Consider the following 24316-nt stretch of genomic DNA (forward strand, 5'->3'; position numbering starts at 1 on the left):
TAACTCATTTTTAAAATGATTTTCTCTTAATTTATAATGTCATACTTTAATAAAATAGGGTAGGGCAATTTTGTATAAATATTTATGCTAAGTTTTCTACATAAGTTACTGCATGTAGTCTAGTTTTTAACAGAAGGGTTTTCTTTTTCTTCAGTATCCACTTTAAAGTCAATGACATTTAGTGTTTTTTACTTTACAGTTCTAAGTTACTTATGCTTAAAAAGACATCTGACTTTTAAGTTACTGTCCAACTTGATTGTTATCTCTCTGTATCTTATCGATGTGTTCTTGAAAGTAGTTAGATTTTGAAAGACATTACTAAGAGGGCTTTTTCTCATCTTTGGAGAGTAACTTGGGGTAAACGGTTGTCTTTCGTCTTTGTCCTCCTCTCTACCCACAACTCCCCATCCCAGATCATTAGCTGAACTTGTGTGCTCAGGTTAATGTTCTGTTTCACCTTTCTTGTCAAATTGCTAGATACAACTCTCTTCAGTTATATACTGTACAAACAGAATCTCATCTTTTTAATCTCTCTCTTTTAAACAAATGTGTTCACGCTCAGATTTGTTGTCATTTAGAACAGGACTTCCTATTAGAAATATAATAATTTTCCTTCATGTTGTATCTTCAATACAAAAAAAAAAACAGAAAAACACGTATCAATGGTTTGCATGTGTCATGCTGATAGTTGGAGGGCAACTGATATTAGAAAAAGTGACACTATATTTCTGAACACAAACCTTGTTTCATCTTAGAATTTGGTGTTGAACCAATTGTGTACCTCATAGCAATAAACTTTAATGAGTTGTTAATATGTGATTAACTGCCTTGGCCAAACTCAAAATCTTATTCACACATACAATACACACAGAGAACTTATTTTTATTTGTTCAGTCACTCCTTTAGTCCTTCATTTATTTCACAAACATTCATTGACACTTACGTGGCAGCACTCTTATAAGAATAGAATATACCTTGTTAAATCAGACATGATACTTGCTTTTGTGGAGCTTATGCTTTAATGGAGAAACAGAAAGTCAAGCAAAAACTCAAACTATATAACTTTAAATTGGATATGTGCTAATGAAGGAAAATGTGGCAGTGTAAGAAAAAATAATAGGGAGTTAAAGGATAAATAGGAGTTTGGTGGATGAAATTTATGAAGGGCTGAAGATTTCAAACAAAAGAAACTGATGCAGGAGGGTGCAGCTTTGGAGTCAAGAATGAAGTTCTAGGAGATAGCAAGGAAATGGTGGGAGAGGAGGTCAAAGTAGGTAGGATTTTATATATTATCAATGGGAAAATATTGAACAACCCTAAGCAGAAAGGCAATGATAGGGGGTCAAAGTAGGTAGGATTTTATATATTATCAATGGGAAAATATTGAACAACCCTAAGCAGAAAGGCAATGATAGGAGGTCAAAGTAGGTAGGATTTTATATATTATCAATGGGAAAATATTGAACAACCCTAAGCAGAAAGACAATGATATATATTCATCTTCATTACAAATTCTTATATCTTTAGTAGACCTGTTTTCAGGCAAAATTTCATGAGAGAATAGTAACAAAGAGAAAAAAAGTGGTGTTCTCAGATTATCTCTAACTCACCTGATGACTTTAAGCTAAATGACCTCAACATTTTGTGAGGCTTTTCCTTCTTATAAAGTAAGGAGTTTAGATGAGGTGAGGTGTCCAATTTCATTTAGCTTCAATTTCCTGTAATTTGACGGCTGTCAAGTCATGCTTTGATTTGTTCTGTTTGTGAGCCAGAGTAACTTTAAGGCAGTATATTAACTAGGAGAACTATTTCTTTACTTTTAAACTTCAAAATTATGATGACATAAGTATTTTAAAGAGCATTTAGAAAGTAGACAAATGAAAAATTTTTAACATTTTGGAATGCTTCTTGTATTTCTTTTTGAAACCTAGGTTTTTGGTGGTAGTGTTGATATTTATTTTTGCCAAACTAACCATTCCATGTAATTTTGTAGCATTTTGGGTTGATGACCACCGTAAGTCTAGTATTCCCATATGTGTTAAAATTTATCTTTACAATTAATATATTTTCTCTGAATTATTTAATTAAAAATTAAACTACGATTTCTAATACATGTTCAGTGAGATATTATTAGGCATTACCTGAAAGGGATTTCTGGAGAAAGAAAGAATTTCTGGTTAAAAAGAGTTGAGCAGGTTTTCCTAGAGCGATTCTCTTGGTCTCTAGGATGGTGCTACAGCATAAAATATCCTCCTAATTTACTTCACAAATTAGCCCTTAGATTTCATGAATTACTTATAATTTTTTTTGTAGACCACAGTTTCTTTGCTCTTCAGTATTACACTTGCTTATGTGAGTTTCTAAAACTAAGTTTAATTTTGGAAATTCTTAATTTTATATTTATATTTTGAATTGTGTTTAAAATTAAGTTTAGTAAAAAGCTAGGTTTTTATTTCTACCTACAAATTCAGTGTCCCATCAATAGAAAAAAAATTCTCAATAATATTTTAAAGTTACTTACTTTAGTCTTTGTCATTAAAGAATAAAATTTACCAGGCAGAAATGCCCCAGAAGCTACCTATGGAGGAAATATAAATATTATTATTACCTACTAATAGTAATATACAAAATAGTCAATTATGTGTATAGAAGTTAAATATATATAAAAGTTAAATATTTATAAATGATACAGGACTCACGTGTTTGTATTCTCTGACTGCTGTGCAGTCACAGTCTGATAAATTGATAAACAGAGTTTGCAGTAAAGAAGGAGTTTAATGATTGCAGGACAGCTGAGTGAGGAGATGCGAGCACCCTCAAATCTGTCTTTCCAGAGAGTACTTGGTTGGGGTGAAGGGATTGTAGAGGACCAGGGGCTGGATAAATGGGGTCACTGACTGGTTTGGGTTAGGGGGATTAAATCTTAAATCACCAGGATATAGAAACTTCACCCTTTAGTGAGTCAGCTTCTCCTGGAGCCCTTCGGAGGAGCTGATGTCAGTAGTTTCACTGGTATGTAGGATCTGAAAGAATACCTCAGAGAGAAAACAACATTTCACAATGCTCAAGTTGTTATCTATGAGTAGTTAAGTTAAGGGATGAATATTCTGATATATGTAAGTCATCAATTCTGATATATGTAAATCATCTATTCTGATATATGTAAATCATCAGTTCTGATATATGTAAATCATCAGTTCTGATATATGTAAATCATCTATTCTGATATATGTAAATCATCTATTCAGATATATGTAAATCATCACTACTCACTATGCTGCATGATCCTTGACAAATTTTCTGATTTCCTTGTATTATTAAGTAATAGCTGCATTCTTTTAGGATACTATTTCATGATCAGCACTCTTCCTTCAGGCTCTACATAAAAATTATATAAGACTACTAAATCAGTTTATGATCTAATTATGTCATTTCTTTATTTGTCTATTATTTGCCACTGTAACTCAATTGTTCAAAGATTCAATGTAGGAGTCATATAATTCAGCCTGATTAATATAAGTATTTGCTCTAAATGACATTGGAAATATATATATCCATTATAGCTCATTTTAGCACATATGTTAATATTTCTGTTGCAGGATTCACTCAGTTATATCCTCATTAAATGTTGGTACACTTCGAAGATATCAAATGATATCAAATCAGCAATACTGAGCAGCTAGCTACATTTATGAATTTCTTATTTGCTAGTTGAAGTTACTTATATTTGTTACAATCTGGGAAGCTCTTAAAAATATAATTATGCCTTTAAATATATCTCTGCAAAAAAAACTTTTGGAAAGAATTTCTTTGGTGTCTCTGAGAACTGTGAAGTCTTAAGTCTGAACGGAATTAAAGGCATTTGTATTCATCCATTCTTTTTTTTTTTTTCCTGAGACGGAGTCTCGCTCTGTCGCCCAGGCTGGAGTGCAGTGGTGCAATCTCGGCTCACTGCAAGCTCCGCCTCCCGGGTTCACACCATTCTCCTGCCTCAGCCTCCCGAGTAGCTGGGACTACAGTTGTCCGCAACCACGCCTGGCTAATTTTTTTTTTGCATTTTTAGTAGAGACGGGGTTTCACCCTGTTAGCCAGGATGGTCTCGATCTCCTGACCTCGTGATCTGCCTGCCTCGGCCTCCCAAAGTGCTGGGATTACAGGCCTGAGCCACTGCACCTGGCAAGTGGTGTCTTTTCACTTAGTTTAAGTTTACTCAGTGATGAGGATATGAACATTTTTCTAATTGGCATTCACTTCCATAACTGTGAACTCTACCCAGTGACCAGTATCTGTGATGGTATTAAGTACCACCTGTTCAAGCTATTTATGTGTTGTAAATTAGTCCCTAATACCCCCTGTTTCCAAAGTCTTATGACATCTAAGATGAAATGATAATAGATAATTTCATTAATTTATAAAACTCTGACTGAAGATGGGAGAAAGATGTCTAAACTAATTCTTTAGATTATATTTATCAAGAACCAGACAGATTCTAATCATTCTACATGTACATTAAATATATTGAATTAGATTTCTCTTCTAACCTTTACAATAAATGCTATATGAGCTTGTGTGTTTATTTAGCTCCTGGAAAATATTAGCTCTAATCTCCCCTATTTCATGCTATTTATGTTTTAAACCTCGTTTCTGAATGTGCTTTGTTAATTTGAATTTTATTGGCCTAAACAAATTTTTTCTTATAATCAACATAAATTACATCGCCATAACTCATATGAAGTTTTCTTCCCTCCCTCAGAAAGTTGTGACCAAACAGGATTTTAATACATTGCAGTTTTTGTAGAACTCCTCTACCAACAATTTCATAGCTAGTTAACTGTTTAAATGCACACTTACTGTGCTAATGGCTGGAGAATAAGAGGTCAAGATGGTGGCTTTTACAAGGAACACATATTTCTGAGCTTATGGCCTGCAAAGCTAAGATAAATTTTAAGAGAGAGAAAAATATCCTAAGTATTTATATATTTAATTATGTTATATTTGAAGTCACATATTTAGGAAATGAAAGTAGGTGTTTTCAAACAATGTCAGTTTCTATCAGCATGCAGCAGGGGTATCCCTCTCCATGCACAGATGCACAGAAACGAGAGAAAAATTAAGTACTAAATTCTAGTGACTATTATAGGATGGTGCAAGTTTCAAGACATGTGAAAGAAAACACAAACTAAAATAATTAGTGAGGACTGTGATGTCCGATAAGGCAAGCAATGAATTCTCTCTTAGCCTCATCTTCTTCATTTGTAAAATTGTTAAATATTTTGCATGACTTCTTCATACTCAGACTTTAATTGTGGTTGGCTTAGAACTCTTTCTCTTTCAACATTGTCTTCATTTCTCCACCGTTTTACTAAATCTTAGTCGTGACTGTTGATATGTCCTCAAGTATCATATACGCACCACGTTCCTTGGAGGTGGTAGAGTGTAGTGAATAGTCAAACAGGTTCTGGGTTTAAATCCTGCATCCTCTGCTTTCTAGCTGTGTGATTTGGGTCAGGCTAGTTGCTATCTGAGCCTCATTTTCCTCATCTGATTGTTTTAAAGACAAAATAGTATATAAGACAAAAGAGTTAAACAATATGTGAAAATATTCCAGCCTCTGACACATCGAAATTCTCAAGAAATATTTACTGTTCTCAGAACAATATTCTATTCTATTCACAATAACAATTGTTACAATTTTTATGCCTGTTCTAAGTTAAAATCTCTACAAGTCCAAGGGTTAATCAAGAAACATTAAATGTCCCACAAATAATTATTTCTATTTAACATAATTTAATTTTAAAACAGTTTTAGGTTCACAGCAAAACTGAGCATTGAAGTGTAAAAGCTTTAAGATAATTTTTTGCCCTGTCAGTATTTAATTTATTTTATTTAGACCTGATTAATTATAAAATTATTTTTCCTTAGCCATGAGAATTCAATATTACGTTATAAAGATATTTCAACTGGAAAGCTTTTTTTTTTTTTTTTGAGATGGAATCTGGCTCTGTCGCCCAGGCTGGAGTGCAGGGGCACGATCTCGGCTCACTGCAAGCTCCACCTCCCGGGTTCACCCTGTTCTCCTGCCTCAGCCTCCCTAGTAGCTGGGACTACAGGCGCCTGCCACCATGCCTGGCTAATTTTTTTGTATTTTTAGTAGAGATGGTATTTCACCATGTTAGCCAGGATGGTCTCGATCTGCTGACCTCTTGATCCACCCACCTCGGGCTCCCAAAGTTAATTTTTGAATATATTTCAGATTTTGCTCTAGCATATTTAATGAGATATTAATGTCACTATACAATCTAAATTTTGGCATATCATTTTATGTCCCTCAGCGTGTAAAAATCCTTTGTCATTATAGCTTGTACTCTCTGTCTTTTAATAGTGAACTTAATGTATTTATACTAAATATGATTTTGACACATATGGATATATTTCTGCATCTTTAATAAAATTTCACTGTATTTTTACTTCTTTACTTTTTTCGTTTGTTTTCTGCTTTTCATTGACTTGATTGCATATTTTTGGGGGGTGTGTTGTTTGTATATTTCCTTTTCCATTTAATCTGTGTCGCTTTTCATTGCTCTTTAGTTATTAAATGTTGAACAAAGTGCATTAGCACTAATGAAGCACAAGGTTGCATTAGCAAAGTACAACTTGAAACAATCATCTTCTACCTGAACAATTTAAAGGCTGTAGAAAATTTTAGATATGATCATCTCTTCCAGTTTTTATATTATTGCAATTTGTAAATATAATTATGTATTGTTTTTTAAATTCCAAGCTAAATAGTCATTATCCTTAATGTTATTATTGCTGTTACTTTGGTTATTGATTATTTAGATACACCAACGTGTTTTCAAGTTTCTGTATAACTCAGTGCCACTTAGATCTCACTCTTTTCTTCTCATTGAAGCATATATTTTGGTGCTCTTTGGTATGTAAACTCAATCATTTATTTGAATATGTGTGTGTGTGTATGTGGCAGGGTCTCAGGCTGTCACCCAGGCTGCAGTGCTGTGGTGCAATCATGGTTCACTGCAGCCTTGACTTTCTGGGCCCAAGCAGGTCTCCCACCTCAGCCTCTTGGGTAACTGGGACTACAGGCATTTGCCACCATGCCCACACCAGGCTAATTGTTTGTATTTTTAGTAGAAATGAAGTTTCACTATCTTGTCCAGGCTGGTCTTGAACTCTTGAGCTCAAGCAGTCTGCTCTCCCGAGCCTCCCAAAGTGCTGAGATTACATGCATGAACAACCATGGCTGTCCTGAAAATTATCTTATTTTATATATCTTACTCTTAATAATTTAGAAAGGTTTAAAATAATAGATTGATGGATATTTTCTCTTAGCACTTTGAAGAGTTTAAAATCATAGGTTGATGGAAATTTTCTCTTAGCACTATTGTCTTTTATAATTTCAAGATGCTTTCATTTTAAATTATGAGTAGAAAACAGAAATTACCTAAAAGGGCACAATTACTAGACTGACAGTGTTATGGGTTGAATTGTGTACCTTCAGCAAATAATGAGGCGGTAATTCCAGTAGCTGTGAATGTGACCTTGTATGGAAATACAGCCTTTGCAGATGACCAAGTCAGGATGAAGTCATTAGGATGGGCCCAATCCAATATGACTCTGTAGTTACAAAAAGGAGAAATGTGGACACAGGGAAAGATAGGTATACAGAGAAGGCGATGTGAAGACACAGGAAGAATGCCATTGATAAGCCAAGCGATATGGTCTGTCTTAGCTCCTGTAACTCCCATGTGTTGTGGGAGGGATTTGGGGGAGGTAATTGAATCATGGTTGTAGTTTCCGTAACTCCCATGTGTTGTGGGAGGGATCTGGTGAGAGATCATTGAATCACGGGGTGGTTTTCCCCATACTGTTCTTGTGGTGGTGAATGAGTCTCACAAGATCTGTTGGTTTGATAAGGGGTCTCCTCTTTGCTTGGTTCTCATTCTCTCTTGCCTGCCGCCATGTGAAATGAGCCTTTCGTCTTCTGCCATGACTATGAGGCCTTCCCAGCACATGGAACTGTGAGTTCATTAAACCTCTTTTTCTGTATAAATTATCCAGTCTCTGGTATGTCTTCATGAGCAGCAGGAGAACAGACTAAAACACCAAGAAACACCCAAAGCTGCATGACATAAGGAGAGAGACTTCTCTGGAATAGCTTTTTCCTTGTGGCTCTCAGAAGGAGCCACCTTTTCAACACCATGATTTTAGACTTCTGCCTTCCAGAACTCTGAGACAGTACACTTATGGTTAAGCCACCCACTGTGCGCTGTTTTGTTAGGGCAGTCCCAGGAAACTACTACAGATACAAATCGTAAACAGAAACAAGAGCCAGGAGAAACCAGAACCTTCAACCCTCTATGCAGTACTCTGTCCTTTCTTTCTGGAGGTTTTCAGAAGGAATTTCAAGGATTCGGCAGGGGGTTGGTAGACCATGCTGGGCCCACTGTGTCCCATTCCTGCCAGATTCCTGCGGGAACTGCACGGTTTACTAGGTTACACTTTCTTTTCTGTTTATGGCTTCTCAGGATGCACACTTGACCCTATGCCCTCTCTTAATCCTGGCAACCCCCCATACTCTGCCTAAATAAATACCAGTGGACATAACTACCGACATGCCAAAGTCCTCAACATCTCATATTCCATGGAAGAGTACATAGACGGGTTCTTTATACTGTCATAGATTATACCAGCCGGGTATCCAAGTGATGTCAACAGGGCCCCAGTGTTTTTTAGACATTTTAATAAAAATTTCTTTTTAAAAAATCAGATTTTGCTATAGAGTCAGGCTTATAATCCCTATGTTCTTTTCTTGACAGTATGTTTTTCCAAAAGAATCCTCAGCCATCCACATAAAAACAGTTTCCATATATGCGAACTGGAAATTTTTATAACTGGTAGAAACAGACTAAAAACTGGACTTTCAAAAAATATAGTTGGCCTTTCCTGTGTACGAGCTCCGCATTCACAGATTCAACCAACTATGGATAGAAAATATAGTATTCCCAGATTGGGCAGCCCAAGGATGCAGAGGGCTCAGTTTTAATTTTCCCAGGTTATACAGGACCAATGTTGGAATTTTAGCATTTCTGGATTTTGGCATCCATCAGGGTTCTAGAACTAATCTCTCACGGAGAACGTGGAACCACTGTATATACCAATGGCAAATAAGCAGTGAAAATTTGCTTAACGCCACTAGTCATTAGGAAAATGCAATTAAAACTGCAATGAGATGCTCTATACAGCTACTAGGACGGCTATAATCAAATCACAGAAGACGGAGTACTGATGAGGATATGTAGAAACATCAGTGGTATAGTTGCTTTGGATAACAATAGGGAAGTTTCTTTTAAATTTAAATATACATTTATCATATGACTCAACTGTCAATTCCTGGATGTTTACCCAAGAGAAATAAAAGCATGTTCATACAGAGACCCATTTGCTAATGTTTATAGCAACTTTATTTGCATGGCCTTAAACTAGAAATAATCCAGAGGCCCATGTATTAGTAAAGGTATAATCAAATGGAACACTAGTTTGCGATAAAAAAATACAATATAGACATATGTAACAGCATGAATAAATCTCCAACGCATTAAGTAAACTCAATAAAAAACAATCAAAGCTACATAGTATATGATTCAATTTTTGTGACATTATTTAATAGCCAAAACTGTAGCCACCCAAATCTGAGTGGGGTAGACAGGGGCTAGGTGTCAGGTTGGGGGCGAGGACTGATTACAAAGGGGCACCAGGTAACATAGTACTTTAGGTTGCTGTAACAGAATATCATAGACTGGGTAGTTTATAAACAACCAAAATTTATTTTTCACAGTTTTGGTGACCAGAAGTTCAAATTCACGTTACTGACAGATTCAGTGCCTGGTAATGACTCACTTCCTGATTCAGAGGTGGCTGTCATTCTTTTGTCTCCTCACATTGTAGAAGGACGGGATATCTCCAGGGTCTCTTATAAAAAGCACTAACTCCTTTGATTAAGTCTCTGTTCTTATGATCTAATCACCTTCCAAAGCCTCCAACTCGCAATACCATTATATTGGGTATTAGATTTCAGCATAAAATTTCAGAAGAATATAAAAATTGAATCTATAGAACAAGGGAATTTTTAGGATGAAACGTCTCCATTGAAGTGGTTGTTACACTACTGTAAACATTTGTCAAAATTCATCAAAATGAACACTTAGAAAATGCTGTTATATATCATTATCGTTTGGCTGTGTCCCTCCAAAAGGCATGTGTTGGAACATAATCCAATGAACCACTGTTGGGAGGTGGGGCCCAATGGGAGGTGTTTAGGTCATGAAGGCTGAAGCCTTGTGAACAGATTCATGCTGATTTAAAATAACTTAAAGCTGGGAGTTCAATCTCTTGCTGTCTCACCTTCCACCATGAGATGACACAGAAAGAAGGTCCTCACCAGACACTTGCCTTTGCATCTTGGATTTTCCAGTTTCCAGAACCATGAAGAATCTCTACAAATTGCCCAGTCTCTTATATTCCATTATAGCAGCACAGACTGAATGTAACTATACATGTATTGCATTTGAATGAATATTAGTAAGAAATTAAACATTCACCACAATAAAGGGATCTTTGAATGAGCACTGGGTCCCTCTGAGCAAGGCCATGGACAGATGTTATGTAAGAGAAAGGACTGGATCAGAACTTTGAGAGCAGAAAGCATCAAATATTCTACAGCTTGAGCCTTCTGTAATGGTAGCAGTAGGAACTGAAGATTCCTATGTTTTTGTTATCTTAGATGGTGAATTGGACTCCACTAATGGAGGGGCTTAAGATATCAGCAGCCATTTATTTTGTATAAACAGTTGTGCAAAATGAATGTGCCAATAAACCATAACAAAATAAATTGGGAGAGCTTCAAATCTAATCCACCTTTTAGGAAGTCTATGATGGATAGACTTGACCTACAGAATCTATGCACACTTTTGATAAGCCAATAATTTCCTCTCTATATAGATACCCCTAATTCAGGCTTCAGGGGCTAAAAAGTGTTCCCAGAGTTGCAACAAAATCATCAATACTTGAACAATATAACACACACTACAAGATTCCTTACTTTGAATGTTGAATATGTGTAGATATAGATACTAACAGAAGAAATTAAAGTTTGGCAGCTTTTGAAAGTGTAGTCATTCAAATATGTAAGGCACTGTTTGATGACACAACTAAAAATAAAGTTTTCATATTTCTTTTTTCAGCATTTTACATAATCTAGGGAGATATAAACTTCTGGCTAACAAAAAAATAAATGTTTGCTTAGGAAACAAGACTCCCAGACTTAAAAATCGTTACAAAAATACATATGTGACCAGCTATGTTTGGTTTCTCCGTTGTCTTTTGTTTGCATTCTAATTTTTCCAGCTTGAAGTATCTTGTCCTTACTCATTTTTAGACATCCAATACAGAGGTAATATTTATTTATTCAGTATTTGTCACTTTGAGAGTACTATGTTTTCTCAGATGTGAATCATCAAGTTGTTCTTGAATATTATACATTTCATTTTCAGGGTAGGATAAACTTTGTACCGATTATATTTGAATTTGTTACTTGAAGTGGAAATTGTATGTGATAGCAGAAAGGCTGAGTGCTTTGAAATGAGTAATACTGGATAGTGAAATATTGGTTAAAATTCTGGATCTTCCAGTGATAGCTGCCATCAAGGACACATTTCTTATCATTTTTAGCCTTAAGTCACTCACTTTGAACATGGAAATAATAAACACATTTTACAAAGTTATACTGGTGTGATGAGATCAGCATTCAGTAAAGGGAAGCTGATACGACTGTCAGTCAACGGATTCATCTAGCTATTTACCTACCGTTCTTTTGTTTTCCTCTCTGCAGCCAAAAGATTTAAGTTCAAATTCTGGATTGACAGTTTATTACATCTGTGACTTTTAGCAAATTATGTACTTTGCAGTCTAAAATTTCACATTTATAATGTATGATATTATTATTAAAGAGTCTATAAGAATCCAGTTTAGTGCCTGAAATATAGTAGGTGCTCATTTAATGACAGCTACTATTTCAACTTTTAGACATCACTATTACTACAAAACTGGCTTTGATATTTTACCTTTCTAAAATTTATTTTTTTGCTTCCTAAAATGCAGACTGTCCTACATCCAAACTATATTGGAAATTAAATATTTTAACGGAAAATAAAAATCACACACAGGTCAAGTAAGTTATAGTGGTTTTGAACAAAAGGCATACAATTTCTTTTTAAAAAAATATAAAAAGTACTAAAGCTATGTTCAACACGAATATACTTTTATGTGTATTATATACATGCTGGAAATATCAGTTTTTAAGGGACTACATAGCAGCTACATGTTTTGATAATTGACATTATTCAGCAAATTATTCTAATACAGGAAGTATGTCAAATGATGAGTTCAGTATAACATTTTTATCTGCATTGCTTTGTTACTTTTGTGCATTACTATTAAATGCATTGTTATATGTTGCTGTAAGTTGTATTATTGCATATTAAAATCATTCTTAGATAAAATAAAAATCAACAAGGTCATTTGCACAGCTCGAGAAAATGTTTTTATCATACAGAGATTACGCATTTTTCTTTTAGCACTTTTTTTGCATGAAATCAATTGTTTCAGGGTTTTTTTTTTAAAAAAAACCCATCTTCCAGGTAAAGTAAATATTTTCACTTTTAGCTACACATGGATATCCTCCATTATTTATGTTGTCATATACTTATCTTAGTAAAAGTTTGCCTAAAAATAACTGCTTATCCAAAGTGTACTTATGTTAAGTGTAGATATATTTTGAGTAAATAAAAAGCAGGTATTGTTTTCAGAGATAATCTTAAAAATGCTTTATCATGAATCTGGAGGTTAAATAGCTGGAAATGAAATCCAGAAGTAAATGATACCACTTGTAAACATACCTCTGACATTAGGAGTATACAGGAAATTATGACAAGTATCTGTTATCATAGATAAGTAAGGGTATCCCATGGGTAACTAAAAATGAGCATATTTAATGGGAGCCAAGTTTCGTATTTTTAAAAGACATGGAGAAATTTATTTTATAAGAAAAATCTGTTTAAAATGGAAAATCTTTGTAAAAAAACTACTCTTTTTAAAATCCTTTGCTAATGGCCTTCTTGAACTTTATCTTAATGTATATAAGAATTCTTCAAAAGTCACATTATATAATTAATTAAGGATACTAGAGAAAATTAGATACTGCAATGTGTCAACAATGTTTAGAACTGATGTTAAATAAGTCTGGGTGCAGTGCCTCACTCCTGTAATCCCAGCACTTTCGTAGGCGGGTCACCTGAGGTCAGGAGTTCAAGACCAGCTTGGCCAACATGGTGATACCCCAACTCTACTAAAAATATGCAAATTACCTGGGTGTGGTGGTGGATACCTCTAGTTACAACTACTCTGGGAGGCTGAGGCAGGAGAATTGCTTGAACCTGGGAGGTGGAGGTTACAGTGAGCCGAGATCACGCCACTGCACTCCAGCCTGAGAGACAGAGCAAGACTGTTAAAAAAGAAAAAGAAAAAATATCGCTGCTAAATACGTTTCTGGCTATTACTAATTTCTATTTGTGATGGTCTAGTTTGTGCTTTTCTTTTTAATAAAGACTTGTTTTTTAAAAGAAAGCACAGTGATCTGGATGATGTCTTATGGTAAAGCCTTGGGGTAAACTCCAAAGGGTAAGTATTAGCAGTGTCGATGCCACCTCATTACGGTAACCACAATACCACATTTAAAGTGAAAAAAAAAATCAGACTTTTCTGAAGTGTCTTGCAAATTCAAATCCTTTCTATGATGGCAAATAAAACAGGAATTTGGAGCACCAAACTTGCCCCTTCCTCTGCAATAAAGTAAACAAAAGTTTCAAACATGTTTTAGAATGAATTCCTAATTTTATACATCAAATGACCACCCTCTCATCACATTGAATACCTATGGTAAGAAATTAGAATTCTCTCTCTCGTCCTTCCTTGTTAGTGTAGGGTAGAAGGGATTTTTTTTTCTCATCCATCACTAGGTTCATGGCTGAAGCACCTATAACAAAAGGCAGTTTAACAACAGAAAAGCATACATATTTATTTAATGTAAATTTTATGTGACATGTGGACCTTCAGAAATGAAGACCCAAAGAAATGGCGAAATCTATGTATATTTATGCTTAGGTTGGATGGGGAGTAGACAGTCATGAGGAAGCATGATTGAACAGAAGGAGTATGATCTAATGGTAATAAGCTGGGGGAACTTAGCAAGGCCTGTTTGTTCATATTATTTTCTGTGTCCCAGTGTGACATTCCTTGTCTCCAGATATGAGGCACATGAGGCTCTTATCACATACTTCAGAGGAAGATCAGATTCTTTTTTTATTTTTTTTTTGAGACAGAGTCTCGCTCTGTCGCCCAGGCTGGAGGGCAGTGGCGTGATCTCCGCTCACTGCAAGCTCCACCTCCCGGGTTCACACCGTTTTCCTACCTCAGCCTCCCGAGTAGCTGGGACTACAGGTGCCACCACCACACCCGGATAATTTTTTGTATTTTTAGTAGAGACGAGGTTTCACCGTGTTAGCCAGGATGGTCTCAATCTCCTGACCTCGTGATCCACCCACCTCGGCGTCCCAAAGTGCTGAGATTACAGGAGTGAGCCACCGCACCCAGCTGAAGATCAGATTCTTTTACAGCTTGCTTCAGAGAAGAAGGATTGGAGAAGGTCAGAGACCTTTCTCCTTTGTGATTTTCTCAAATGTGAAGGTGCCATCTTCTGGGGTAGCACGTTCTGAACCCAATGCTCTGGGGTAGAGTGTTTCTATTTGTAGAATATCAAGAGAATGGTGTTGCATCTTTCAGAAAACCCAGTCTAGAAAATCTTAGGAATGAAATATACAACCTAATTTTATACATTTTTCTAATTTCTATTTATGGTTAATATTTGAAGAAACATTCCCTCATGCATATAGAGTTTTAATTTAATGTAAGTGGATAATATACATAATAATGCTGGTTGCAAAGATTTTGTGTTCCAGAAGAGTTCAATAATATTTTCCTTAAAGGTTGGCGTGGAAGAAGAAAATTTATTTCCAACATTTTAATCTTTGACTCTGCATTAGCCATTTTCAAGTAGATAAATTAATTTTTTTCACTTGAGTTATTTACTGAAATTGGTGAACTTAATTGCTGAAAAGCTTTAGCTTTTGCTGTTTTTTTTTCGCTAATCATTGATTCAGTGATTACTATTTCTTTTCTATTTTCTTTATATGTACTGTAATTTCTCAATGGCATTCAAGAAACCCAGGAAAGCACATTGAAAGTGGAATTATTTGAGCTGGACATATACTTGTGCATTAAAAAATTCTCCAAATATGTCTTTAAAACTTAATTAAAAATGTCAACTTAGAAACTTAATGTGCCTGGGGCTTAGTCCAGAGGACAGTGGTATCAGCTGAAACAGGAAGACAATGGAAGGGGATGTGAACTTTATGATAAGGACTCCTGGTCAGTTTAAGAAAGACAATGGCAGGATCAGAATATACGTTACTGCCTGCTGTGTATATGCAGCAATAGTGGTTATACCTGGTTCTTTGTCTCCAAATCAGAGCACAGGCCCAACAAGAACAATCATCGGTCCACTTATGAAGGAGGCTTATCCACTCAGTTGGAGGCTTATCCACTGAGTTGGAGGTATGGTTTCCCTGCATATTGCTGCCAACTTAGCGCTCCGAATGTCCACTTGCATTTTCTACAGAAAGAGTGTTCAGAACTGCGCAATCAAAAGTATGGTTTAACTCTGTTAGCTGAATGCACATATCAGAAATAAGTTTCACACAATTCTGCTGTGTAGTTTTTATTTGAAGATATTATTATTCCCAATATAGGCCTCTTAGAGCTGAGAATGTCCAATTGCAGTTTCTACAGAAAGAGTGTTTCAGAACGGCTCAATCAAAAGTAAGGTTCAACTCTGTTAGTTGAATGCACAGAACAGAAAGAAGTTTCATACAATGCTTCTGTGTTGTTTACATTTGAATATATTCCTTTTTCCATTATTACCCACTTAGCGCTCCGAATGTCCAGTTGCATTTTCTACAGTCAGAGTGTTTCAAATCTCCTCAATCAAAAGTATGGTTTAACTCTGTTAGCGGAATGCTCAGATCAGAAAGAAGTTTCACAGAATGCTTCTGTGTAGCTTATATTTGAATATATTCCTTTTTCCAATACTACCCTCTTAGCGCTCCAAATGTCCAGTTGCATTTTCTACAGAAAGAGTGTTCAGAACTGCACTATCAAAAGTATGGTTTAACACTGTTAGCTGAATGCACATATCAGAAAGAAGTTTCACAGAATAATTCTGTGTAGTTTATATTTGAAGATAATCCTTTTTCCACTATTACCCTCTTAGCGCTCCGAATCTCCACTTTCATTTTCTACAGAAAGAGTGTTTCAGAACGGCTCAATCAAAACTAAGGTTCAACTCTTTTAGTTGAATGCACAGAACAGAAAGAAGTTTCACAGAATGCTTCTGTGTAGTATTTAGTTGAAGATATTCCTTTTTCGACTATTACCCTCTTAGCGCTCTGAATTTCCACTGGCAGTTTCTACACAAAGAGTGTTTCAGAACTGCTCCTCCAAAAGTAAGGCTCAGCTCTGTTAGTTGAATGCAGAGAACAGAAAGGAGTTTCAGAGAATGCTTCTGTGTAGTTTTTATTTGGAGATATTCCTTTTTCCACTATTACTAACTTAGCGCTCCGAATGTCCACTTGCATTTTCTACAGAAAGAGTGTTTCAGAACGGCTCAATCAAAACTAAGGTTCAACTCTGTTAGTTGAATGTACAGAACAGAAAGGTGTTTCATACAATGCTTCTGTGTAGTTTATATTTGAACATATTCCTTTTTCCACTATTACCCACTTAGCGCTCCGAATGTCCAGTTGCATTTTCTACAGACAGAGTGTTTCAAAACTGCTCAGTCAAAAGTATGGTTTAACTCTGTTAGCTGAATTCTCAGATCAGAAAGAAGTTTCACAGAATGCTTCCGTGTAGTTTATATTTGAATATATTCCTTTTTCCACTACCACCCTCTTATCGCTCCAAATGTCTAGTTGCATTTTCTACAGAAAGAGTGTTCAGAACTGCTCAATGAAAAGTATGGTTTAATTCTGTTAGCTGAATGCACAGATCAGAAAGAAGTTTCACAGAATGATTCTGTGTAGTTTATATTTGAAGATATTACTTTTTCTAGTATTACCCTCTTAGCGCTCAGAATGTCCACTTGCATTTTCTACAGAAAGAGTGTTCAGAACAGCTCAATCAAAAGTATGGTTTTACTCTATTAGTTGAATGCCCATATCCGAAATAAGTTTCACAGAATGCTTCTGTGTAGTTTTTATTTGAAGATATTCTTTTTCAAAATATAGGCCTCTTAGCGCTCAGAATGTCCAATTGCAGTTTCTACAGAAAGAGCTTTTCAGAACGGCTCCATCAAAAATAAGGTTCAACTCAGTTAGTTGAATGCACAGAACAGAAATAAGTTTCACAGAATGCTTCTGTGTAGTTTATATTTGAATATATTCCTTTCCCAGTATTACCGTCTTAGCGCTGCGAATATCCACTTGCATTTTCTAAAGAAAGAGTGTTTCAGAACGGCTCAATCAAAAATAAGGTTCAACTCTGTTAGTTAAATGCACAGAAGAGAAAGTAGTTTCATAGAATTCTTCTGTGTAGTTTATATTTGAATATATTACTTTTTCCACTACTACCCTCTTAGCGCTCCAAATGTCCAGTTGCATTTTCTACACAAAGAGTGTTCAGAACTGCTCAATCAAAAGTATGCTTTAACTCTGTTAGCTGAATGCACAGATCAGAAAGAAGTTTCACAGAATGATTCTGTGTAGTTTAAATTTGAAGATATTCCGTTTTCCACTATTACCCACATAGCGCTCCAAATGTCCAGTAGCATTTTCTACAGAAAGAGTGTTTCAGAACTGCTCAATCCAAAGTGTGGTTTAACTCTGTTAGCTGAATGCACAGATCAGAAAGAAGTTTCAGAGAATGCTTCTGTGTAGTGTTTATATGAAAATATTCTTTTTACCAATATAGGCCTCTTAGCGCTCAGAATGTCCAATTGCAGTTTCTATAGAAAGAGTGTTTCAGAACGGCTCAATGAAAAGTAAGGTTCACCTCTATTAGTTGAATGCACAGAACAGAAAGTAGTTTCACAGAATGCTTCTGTGTAGTATTTAGTTGAAGATATTCCTTTATTGACTATTACCCACTTAGCCCTCCGAATGTCCACTGGCAGTTTCTACACAAAGAGTGTTTCAGAACTGTTCCTTCAAAAGTAAGGCTCAACTCTGTTAGTTGAATTCAGAAAACAGAAAGGAGTTTCAGAGAATGCTTCTGTGTGGTTTTTATTTGGAGATAATCCTTTTTCCCCTATTACAATCTTAGCGCTCCGAAGGTCCACTTATATTTTCTACACAAAGAGTGTTTCATAACTGCTCAATCAAAAGTATGGTTTAGCTCTGTTAACTGAATGCACGTATCAGAAATATGTTTCACAGAATGCTTCTGTGTAGTTTTTATTTGAAGATATTCTTTTTAACAATGTAGGCCTCTTAGCGCTTAGAAAGTCCAATTGCAGTTTCTACAGAAAGAGTGTTTCAGAACGGCTCAATCAAAAGTAAGGTTCAACTCTGTTAGTTGAATGCACAGAACGGAAAGAAGTTTCACAGAATGCTTCTGTGTAGTTTATATTTGAATATATTCCTTTTTCAACTATTACCCTCTTAGCGCTCCGAATGTCCACTTGCATTTTCTACAGAAAGAATGTTCAGAACGGCTCAATCAAAAGTATGGTTTTACTCTGTTAGTTGAATGCACAGATCAGAAAGAAGTTTCACAGAATGCTTCTGTGTAGTTTTTATTTGTAGATATTCTTTTTCCCAATATAGGCCTTTTAGCGGTCAGAATGTCCAATTGCAGTTTCTACAGAAAGAGTGTTTCACAACGGCTCAATCAAAAGTAAGGTTCAACTCAGTTAGTTGAATGCACAGAACAGAAAGAAGTTTCACAGAATGCTTCTGTGTAGTTTATAATTGAATATATTCCTTTTTCCACTATTACCGTATTAGCGCTCCGAATGTCCACTTGCATTTTCTACAGAAAGAGTGTTCAGAACTGTGCAATCAAAAGTATGGTTTAACTCTGTTAGCTGAATGCACATATCAGAAATAAGTTTCACACAATGCTGCTGTGTAGTTTTTATTTGAAGATATTATTATTCCCAATATAGGCCTCTTAGAGCTGAGAATGTCAAATTGCAGTTTCTACAGAAAGAGTGTTTCAGAACGGCTCAATCAAAAGTAAGGTTCAACTCTGTTAGTTGAATGCACAGAACAGAAAGAAGTTTCATACAATGCTTCTGTGTTGTTTATATTTGAACATATTCCTTTTTCCATTATTACCCACTTAGCGCTCCGAATGTCCAGTTGCATTTTCAACAGTCAGAGTGTTTCAAATCTCCTCAATCAAAAGTATGGTTTAACTCTGTTAGCGGAATGCTCAGATCAGAAAGAAGTTTCACAGAATGCTTCTGTGTAGCTTATATTTGAATATATTCCTTTTTCCACTACTACTCTCTTAGCGCTCCAAATGTCCAGTTGCATTTTCTACAGAAAGAGTGTTCAGAACTGCTCAATCAAAAGTATGGTTTAACTCTGTTAGCTGAATGCACATATCAGAAAGAAGTTTCACAGAATGATTCTGTGTAGTTTATATTTGAAGATAATCCTTTTTCCACTATTACCCTCTTAGCGCTCCGAATCTCCACTTTTATTTTCTACAGAAAGAGTGTTTCAGAACGGCTCAATCAAAACTAAGTTTCAACTCTTTTAGTTGAATGCACAGAACAGAAAGAAGTTTCACAGAATGCTTCTGTGTAGTATTTAGTTGAAGATATTCCTTTTTCGACTATTACCCTCTTAGCGCTCTGAATTTCCACTGGCAGTTTCTACACAAAGAGTGTTTCAGAACTGCTCCTCCAAAAGTAAGGCTCAGACCTGTTAGTTGAATGCAGAGAACAGAAAGGAGTTTCAGAGAATGCTTCTGTGTAGTTTTTATATGGAGATATTCCTTTTTCCACTATTACTAACTCAGCGCTCAGAATGTCCACTTGCGTTTTCTACAGAAAGAGTGTTTCAGAACGGCTCAATCAAAACTAAGGTTCAACACTTTTAGTTGAATGCACAGAACAGAAAGAAGTTTCACAGAATGCTTCTGTGTAGTTTTTATTTGTAGATATTATTTTTCCCAATATAGGCCTCTTAGCGCTCAGAATGTCCAATTGCATTTTCTACAGAAAGAGTGTCCCAGAACGGCTCAATCAAAAGCAAGGTTCAACTCAGTTAGTTGAATGCAGAGAACAGAAAGAAGTTTCACAGAATGCTTCTTTGTAGTTTATATTTGAGTATATTGCTTTTTCCACTATTACCCTCTTAGCGCTCCGAATTTCAACTTGCATTTTCTACAGAAAGAGTGTTCAGACATGCGCAATCAAAAGTATGGTTTAACTCTGTTAGCTGAATGCACATATCAGAAATAAGTTTCACACAATGCCTCTGTGTAGTTTTTATTTGAATATATTATTTTTCCCAATATAGGCCTCTTAGGGCTCAGAATGTCCAATTGCAGTTTCTACAGAAAGAGTGTTTCAGAACGGCTCAATCAAAAGTATGTTTCAACTCTGTTAGTTGAATGTACAGAACAGAAAGATGTTTCATACAATGCTTCTGTGTAGTTTATATTTGAACATATTCCTTTTTCCACTATTACCCACTTAGCGCTCCGAATGTCCAGTTGCATTTTCTACAGACAGAGTGTTTCAAAACTGCTCAGTCAAAAGTATGGTTTAACTCTGTTAGCTGAATGCTCAGATCAGAAAGAAGTTTCACAGAATGCTTCCGTGTAGTTTATATTTGAATATATTCCTTTTTTCACTACTACCCTCTTATCGCTCCAAATGTCTAGTTGCATTTTCTACAGAAAGAGTGTTCAGAAATGCTCAATGAAAAGTATGTTTTAATTCTGTTAGCTGAATGCACAGATCAGAAAGAAGTTTCACAGAATGATTCTGTGTAGTTTATATTTGAAGATATTACTTTTTCTAGTATTACCCTCTTAGCGCTCAGAATGTCCACTTGCATTTTCTACAGAAAGAGTGTTCAGAACGGCTCAATCAAAAGTATGGTTTTACTCTATTAGTTGAATGCCCATATCCGAAATAAGTTTCACAGAATGCTTCTGTGTAGTTTTTATTTGAAGATATTCTTTTTCAAAATATAGGCCTCTTAGCGCTCAGAATGTCCAATTGCAGTTTCTACAGAAAGAGCTTTTCAGAACGGCTCCATCAAAAGTAAGGTTCAACTCAGTTAGTTGAATGCACAGAACAGAAATAAGTTTCACAGAATGCTTCTGTGTAGTTTATATTTGAATATATTCCTTTTCCAGTATTACCGTCTTAGCGCTGCGAATATCCACTTGCATTTTCTAAAGAAAGAGTGTTTCAGAACGGCTCAATCAAAAATAAGGTTCAACTCTGTTAGTTAAATGCACAGAAGAGAAAGGAGTTTCATACAATTCTTCTGTGTAGTTTATATTTGAATATATTACTTTTTCCACTACTACCCTCTTAGCGCTCCAAATGTCCAGTTGCATTTCTACACAAAGAGTGTTCAGAACTGCTCAATCAAAAGTATGCTTTAACTCTGTTAGGTGAATGCACAGATCAGAGAGAAGTTTCACAGAATGATTCTGTGTAGTTTATATTTGAAGATATTCCTTTTTCCACTATTACCCACTTAGCGCTCCAAATGTCCAGTAGCATTTTCTACAGAAAGAGTGTTTCAGAACTGCTCAATCCAAAGTATGGTTTATCTCTGTTAGCTGAATGCACAGATCAGAAAGAAGTTTCACAGAATGCTTCTGTGTAGTGTTTATATGAAAATATTCTTTTTACCAATATAGGCTTCTTAGCGCTCAGAATGTCCAATTGCAGTTTCTATAGAAAGAGTGTTTCAGAACGGCTCAATGAAAAGTAAGGTTCACCTCTTTTAGTTGAAAGCACAGAACAGAAAGTAGGTTCACAGAATGCTTCTGTGTAGTATTTAGTTGAAGATATTACTTTATTGACTATTACCCACTTAGCGCTCTGAATGTCCACTGGCAGTTTCTACACAAAGAGTGTTTCAGAACTGTTCCTTCAAAAGTAAGGCTCAACACTATTAGTTGAATTCAGAGAACAGAAAGGAGTTTCAGAGAATGCTTCTGTGTGGTTTTTATTTGGAGATAATCCTTTTTCCCCTATTACAATCTTAGCGCTCCGAAGGTCCACTTATATTTTCTACACAAAGAGTGTTTCATAACTGCTCAATCAAAAGTATGGTTTAGCTCTGTTAACTGAATGCACATATCAGAAATATGTTTCACAGAATGCTTCTGTGTAGTTTTTATTTGAAGATATTCTTTTTAACAATGTAGGCCTCTTAGCGCTTAGAAAGTCCAATTGCAGTTTCTACAGAAAGAGTGTTTCAGAACGGCTCAATCAAAAGTAAGGCTCAACTCTGTTAGTTGAATGCACAGAACAGAAAGAAGTTTCACAGAATGCTTCTGTGTAGTTTATATTTGAATATATTCCTTTTTCAACTATTACGCTCTTAGCGCTCCGAAAGTCCACTTGCATTTTCTACAGAAAGAGTGTTCAGAAAGGCTCAATCAAAAGTATGGTTTTACTCTGTTAGTTGAATGCACAGATCCGAAAGAAGTTTCACAGAATGCTTCCGTGTAGTTTTTATTTGTAGATATTCTTTTTCCCAATATAGGCCTTTTAGCGGTCAGAATGTCCAATTGCAGTTTCTACAGAAAGAGTGTTTCACAACGGCTCCATCAAAAGTAAGGTTCAACTCAGTTAGTTGAATGCACAGAACAGAAAGAAGTTTCACAGAATGCTTCTGTGTAGTTTATAATTGAATATATTCCTTTTTCCACTATTACCGTATTAGCGCTCCGAATGTCCACTTGCATTTTCTACAGAAAGAGTGCTCAGAACTGCGCAATCAAAAGTATGGTTTAACTCTGTTAGCTGAATGAACATATCAGAAATAAGTTTCACACAATTCTGCTGTGTAGTTTTTATTTGAAGATATTATTATTCCCAATATAGGCCTCTTAGAGCTGAGAATGTCCAATTGCAGTTTCTACAGAAAGAGTGTTTCAGAACGGCTCAATCAAAAGTAAGGTTCAACTCTGTTAGTTGAATGCACAGAACAGAAAGAAGTTTCATACAATGCTTCTGTGTTGTTTATATTTGAACATATTCCTTTTTCCATTATTACCCACTTAGCGCTCCGAATGTCCAGTTGCATTTTCTACAGTCAGAGTGTTTCAAATCTCCTCAATCAAAAGTATGGTTTAACTCTGTAAGTGGAATGCTCAGATCAGAAGTTTCACAGAATGCTTCTGTGTAGCTTATATTTGAATATATTCCTTTTTCCAATACTACCCTCTTAGCGCTCCAAATGTCCAGTTGCATTTTCTACAGAAAGAGTGTTCAGAACTGCACTATCAAAAGTATGGTTTAACTCTGTTAGCTGAATGCACATATCAGAAAGAAGTTTCACAGAATGATTCTGTGTAGGTTATATTTGAAGATAATCCTTTTTCCACTATTACCCTCTTAGCGCTCCGAATCTCCACTTTCATTTTCTACAGAAAGAATGTTTCAGAACGGCTCAATCAAAACAAAGGTTCAACTCTTTTAGTTGAATGCACAGAACAGAAAGAAGTTTCACAGAATGCTTCTGTGTAGTATTTAGTTGAAGATATTCCTTTTTCGACTATTACCCTCTTAGCGCTCTGAATTTCCACTGGCAGTTTCTACAAAAAGAGTGTTTCAGAACTACTCCTCAAAAAGTAAGGCTCAGCTCTGTTAGGTGAATGCAGAGAACAGAAAGGAGTTTCAGAGAATGCTTCTGTGTAGTTTTTATTTGGAGATATTCCTTTTTCCACTATTACTAACTTAGCGCTCCGAATGTCCACTTGCATTTTCTACAGAAAGAGTGTTTCAGAATGGCTCAATCAAAACTAAGGTTCAACTCTGTTAGTTGAGTGTACAGAACAGAAAGGTGTTTCATACAATGCTTCTGTGTAGTTTATATTTGAACATATTCCTTTTTCCACTATTACCCACTTAGCGCTACGA

This window comes from Symphalangus syndactylus, chromosome 8, assembly GCF_028878055.3.
Source record: "Symphalangus syndactylus isolate Jambi chromosome 8, NHGRI_mSymSyn1-v2.1_pri, whole genome shotgun sequence".
NCBI lineage: Eukaryota > Metazoa > Chordata > Mammalia > Primates > Hylobatidae > Symphalangus > Symphalangus syndactylus.